Genomic DNA, 5825 nt, shown 5'->3' with positions numbered 1-5825 from the left:
CTTGTCAAAAAAGAAATTAACTTCAAAACTTTCCAGATGAGATGCTAAGATGATAATAAATGTCCTGACTGATGTCAGCTGTCAGGAGCAGCTCACAGCATGCTGCCAGTCCCTTCCACTCTGTAGTAACTTTCTTTACCTTGCCCCCCTGTTGGTCCCTGCATTTGTTTCACAAGCAAAGTGAAGAATCTGTCCTGTCATCCTTGCCCTCTAAAGGCCTCTGTAAATGTTTTGGCTTTGCTGTTCACTTTCCTGCTTTTGCTTGGAGGATGTGCTGAGGGCTGAGGAAAGTGCTGCTCTCACCAAGGGACTTGGGTTCTGTTCAGCTGCTCTCTGCTTGAGATTATCCAGCTGTGACACATGCACACAATGACACCCACCTCTGGGACACAGGAAACCTGAATTATCTTTACTTAAAGAACCAGCAAGGACATACTGCTCAGCAGGGAATGTATTAATTTAGTTCAGTGTCTTTTACAAAGTTTTTAAATCCGAGACTGGAGAGAGAGTGAGGAGGCATTTTCAAAGTTGTACAAGTGAGCACTGCAAACACAGATGAATCCCAGCCTGAGATTTCACTGTTCCTCTCTTCCTGTGCAATGACTCATTCAAATCCATTTAAGCATCCTTATCAATAAGTCTTACTAGAGCCTTGGCTTCTCTATGCACAGTTGTGACCCAGGGCAGCATCTGAGAGCTTGGACAATGATATTTTTTAGCCCATCAGATCTTTCATGCTGCTGAAAAGCAAAATCCCAGTTTCACATTCTTTTAGGATCTCTGTTGTTATGTGGGTATTAAAATGGTGAGTGGTTTTGTGTCTGAAACCCCTGCTCTAGTGGATTGTAACCTGTGTATTAGCCTAGTTGAAGATCTGTAAACCAGATCTTGGAATGAAACAAAAGATATTTCTACCCTGAGTATGGACAGCCTGAACTTCTGTACTCACTAAGAGGAATGTGGTTATTAACAATAAATATCTTTCAAGTTTTCCTCTTCTCCAAGGTAGCTGGTAAATACACGTGCATGCCTTTGTGGTAACCCTTGGGGCAAGTGCAGCAGAAAACATCAGAGCTGTCATGGAGAGTGTTTGATACAGGTTTTCTGTGCTGCTGAGCTCTCTCTGCTTGCAGACATGCAGTACATGGGAAAATGCTCCCAGCTGCTTCCAGACTCATAGATGGAGTGCATTTCTTTGTCTTCAGAAGTTGTGTGTGAAGGAGAACCTCCTGGAATGTATCCTAGAAAAGTCCCCTGGCCTGACTGGGATGAAGACAACCAGTGGAGAGGGTGTGGTTTCCTGTGGGGGAGACCTCACACAATACCCATGTGAACTGGAAGATGTTGGAGGTGGTGGAGGTTTACTCTTCCAGGGCTAAATCCACAGGGTTAAATGCTGTCAACCTGTTCTGAGTCTGTAAATGGGGTTTGGAAAAAATCTGTCTGATGCCTGGCAAATAGGAGTCTACATGGAACAAAACAAGTCTTGTCACTGGCTAGCTTGGCCAGAAAAGCCCATGGGAGGGGTGGGCTTTGGAGTTTTAAGCAACCTTTCTTTCTCAGAGACAATCTGCCTCATGTCAATGGTAAGCAACGTTGGAATGGAGTAAGGGATCCGTGCTGCTGCTTCTGCTGTGTTTGTGGATAAATAAAAGTGGTAATTAACCAGATATCTCATTCCACTCCTTTTTAATAAGCTGAACACATGCTCTGACCATCTTGGTGCAGATATGGAAACATAGATTTGTTTATTCTGGTGTCAAACATCAGCCACATTGTTTTGGATGCACAGATGTTAGGCTGCAAGTCTAATGCCTTCTCCTTTAGGGTCTCACTTTTTATTTAGACTTTAAAACTGTATTCAAATGAGGTTTTGACCGAAACTGAATCACTATGTACTTGAAAGCTAAAGAGCTTATCAGGCATCTGATAATGTTTTCAGGATTTCCCCAGATGAGACCGCGTAGTGTACAGACAGGAAGCCGAAGTATCGAGCGCCTGACCAGAGCTTCCTCCTGCGCAGGAGTGGGGGTTTCTCTGACTTGAGTCTTCACCCCTGCTGCATGCTCTGAGCCTTGAAACCTAAAGGATAAACAGCACCCGGCTGTCCCAGCTGAGCCCTCTGAGCACGGTGAATGGAGTGCTTCAGTGTGCCCCTCTTGCAAGGTCAGCAAAACAGGTCTCACCTCTGCCGGGCCGCGTTCCCTCCCTGGCTCCTTATCAGCTCGGGAATCACAGAGGGACTTTCCAGAGCTATGAACATGTGAGCTGCAGAGATGGAATGAACCCATATGCAAATCAGTTTTGATTCCCTTCCCTTTATAAAGTTAAAATGTTTTTGAGAGAGAATCAGATCCTGCAGAGCGTGGGAGTCCAAGGAGGTTACCTTGGGCTGGCAGTGCCTCTGTCCCTGCTGTCTGTCCGTCTGTCTGCCTTTCCGTTGTAGACAACAAAGTGTAGAATAGAAAATGAGAAATGCAAACCTGTGCTGATTGAAGAGGAGGATAATGGAAGAAAAAAGCTGAAGAGTGGGAAAAAGATAAAATAAAATGAATTTTGGGAATTCCACTGTGAGTAAGAGCCGAAAAAAATGTAAGCTGATTTATTACATGTTTGTCTTCTGCCTAAGTGCCAGTACACTTTGTATATGTGAAAGGTAATTTGCACATTAAAGATTGAATCAAAATGTCAACTTCTTCCTCAATTCCTCCAGTTTTGAACCAGGACAGTTCTGTCGGCTTTGATGGGTTTACATTCTGTAAATGCAACATAATGAATATCAAGTCTTTGAAGTAATTTTGAGTTATATTTATGCTAAAGCAATGAGAAATTCTGAATGACTTTTAAATACTGTTGTGTCAGGGAATCTGCACATTTTCTAGTGCTTCTCTTTGCCATGCAGGAATTTTTTCTCTTGTCCTTCTAATGTTGTGACTGTTGTGGCTGTTGTGACTTTATTCCAAATGCAGTGGAATTCAGAAATAAGGGGTGGTTGGTATCATTATGTGCATTAATATTTTCCTGGAATTACGATTCATATATATTCATTTTTTTTTAAGTCTCTATCTTAACCCACTTAATAACAACTCTTTAAACAGGGAGAGGATGTGAGTTAATTGATGTATGTATTTTTTTTCTTTTTATCAAATGCTACTGATTTAGAAGCTACAATGTTTGGTTGTAGCAGAAGAGTTTGACTAGCTGTCCTTGGTTTTCTTTCGCATAAATTCTTTACTTTTTTGAAATGGTTTATTTTTATTTTTTGTATGTGCTTCTGGCTTATCTAAGCATCCAAATTTGCTTTGCAGCATGGAAAAAAGGATGGAGAAATCTCCACTCTTCAGTGGTGGAATTTCCAACAAATTCCCTGTTGGGTTGGTGCAGGGAAGGGTTCCTGGAGTTTGCAGGATAAGGCAGCTCCCCTCCCTTCACTAGAGCGATTAGACACAGGCAGTTGCTCTTTAATTTTTCTGATTACTTTGCTTACTGAAAAATGCAGCTTTAACTGAGCTGAAATTATTTATAAAGCTCACCTGAGTGCAGCAAATAGTCTTGGGTAAATAAGAAAAAGTAAAAAAGTAAATTTATTTTAACATTTTGAGAATTAAAATTTCATTTTTTTCTTTAAAAAAAAAACTATTTGCATTTTTTTAATTTCTCACATGCAAAAATAATAATGGCAAAAAAAGAAGAATTTTTTGTTTTAGGCCAAAATATATTATGTAATGTATCTCAAATGTATGTATTTTATTTTCAGAAAATAATTTTTAAAAATTATTCTAGATTTAACCAAATGACATTTTTCGGATGATTTCTTCCTTTTGACTAGTGGATTAAAAATACTAATTGCCATAACTTTGTTGCATTTCATCTTCATCTGGGAGAATGTTGAAATGAATGTTTTTCTGTGGGAAATGGTGAGGAAAATGTGAATTATTTTGATAAAATTTTCTGGTGTTTTTAAAATGTATTTTTCTCAGTCAAAATGAGCACATTATCCATCTTTTCCCAAAATAGAGGATGAACATCAGTTTTCATGCTTGAAATAGATTTTGTTTATCATTGTTGAATCTATTTCCTAATTTCATGAACAAATCCAGCTGCTCTCTCTTCTGCAGCTTTTCAAATACCTGGACTCCATTTAATGTGCTTTGGGGTCAGGACTTCAGACAGTTGTTGGGAAAGCAGGGCCTGGAGTTCTTTGGGAGGGGAAGTTTGAGGATTGCCAGCATAGCAGGACAAGGGCCCAGGGTTCCAGGGGGGGACTCTTTTGCAAGACAGAGGTTTCAAATAGATCAGTGACTGCCTGGGATGGTCTTGGGGGATTCATCAAGGAGAAGCCTGAAAAAATTGATTCAAAGCTGTTTTTAAACCTTTAATACACACTGGGTATCCAGGTCCTTGTTGGCAACTCTAGTGATCTTAAGTTATTAATGGAATCTTTAGTTGTAGACGACATACTTGCCTAAATATTCTGGATGTGAGCGTGTTGAATCTAAATAACAACCTAAATTATTTTCTTTAAAATGAGATCTGATGAGTTCAGGGAGCAAGATGTAAAATTTTGAGTTTAGGGAGCAAGATGCAAAATTTTGACCAGGAGGTGAGTGTATCTGGCTGGCTGTAGGGGAGCATTCCTCAGCCTTTGGTAATGGATGCAAACAAAACAAAAATCTTGGACCATTTCACGTGCCCCAAAAGGGACCAAATCTTGGACCATTTCACATGCACCTGCAGGCAGTGCTGGAAGCTTCCAGGAACCAGCTCCCAGTTTGTCATGTTCTAAACACAGGGGGTCACAGCCTGGTTTGGGTCTGGCAGCAGAGCTCACAGCCCCTGGCTGAGCCATCCCATGGCAGTGGAGCAGGGCTAGGGCACAGCTCGCTGCTCTCAGACTGGCAGGTGCCTCTGAGCTGAGGGCAGTGCCACTCTGCTCCAGCTCTCCCATTATTCTGATATTGCACTCGTTTATTTCAGTGCGTTAGTATTGACACAAACCACACATGTACTGAAAGGTTGGCTGCTCTTTAGAATACTTTATTTTCAATAACTACAGTATAGTTACAATATAAAGACAGAACTTATTGTGTTTTAAGTGTTTATATAAAAAACTTGTTTGAAGAAATCTCTGGCTCCTAAAGGATTACTAGCTTTGCAGTTGTTTATTACGCTGTTTTTCTCCAAGTAAATTCCTTGCTAGGTGATGATGACATTCCTTTTTTTAAATAATGGGAGGGTTACAAAAATGTGATTAATTGATGTTTGCCTGTTTGTTTTTTAAGTGCTTACTCAGAGTGTAACCATTTTTCTGTTGGTGACATAGTATAGTAGTTAGGTAGTGATAAATTCTGTAAGTATCTGCATACTTTCAACAGAAGAAATATTGCCAGTACTCTTGAGTCATTAAAAATATGTAAATTGGGAAGGAATAAGAAATGGTCATCCACTCTCTCCTGTTTGTTGTTTTTTATATCTTCCTATTTTGGGTGTTTAGATTATTTCTGAAACATACTAATTGACCAGTCATTTTGAGCTCGTGCTTTTCCACTCCATTTATCAGGAATTAGTTCAGTTGAGCAGTTCCCACCCTGCTGGGGACAGCACATCTGTCACCTCCAGCATCTGCCCTGGGCACAGTTATCAGATATCCTGGCCAAGGAAAGAAGGGTCACTGCGTTTGGGACAGCTCTTTGAAGAGTTAGGACTTTTCCTTTGTCCTCAGTCAGCTGGTGTGAGACTTCCTGTTTATTTACAGTAAAATTTTACTGCTGAAATTAGAAAGAATAGGTAGAGGTTGAGCAGTTGCAAGGGCTTTTAACATCTCA

Source organism: Agelaius tricolor, unplaced genomic scaffold, assembly GCF_023055355.1.
Source record: "Agelaius tricolor isolate 1412-34295 unplaced genomic scaffold, bAgeTri1.0.p SCAF_18, whole genome shotgun sequence".
NCBI lineage: Eukaryota > Metazoa > Chordata > Aves > Passeriformes > Icteridae > Agelaius > Agelaius tricolor.
This window is presented reverse-complemented; position numbering follows the sequence as displayed.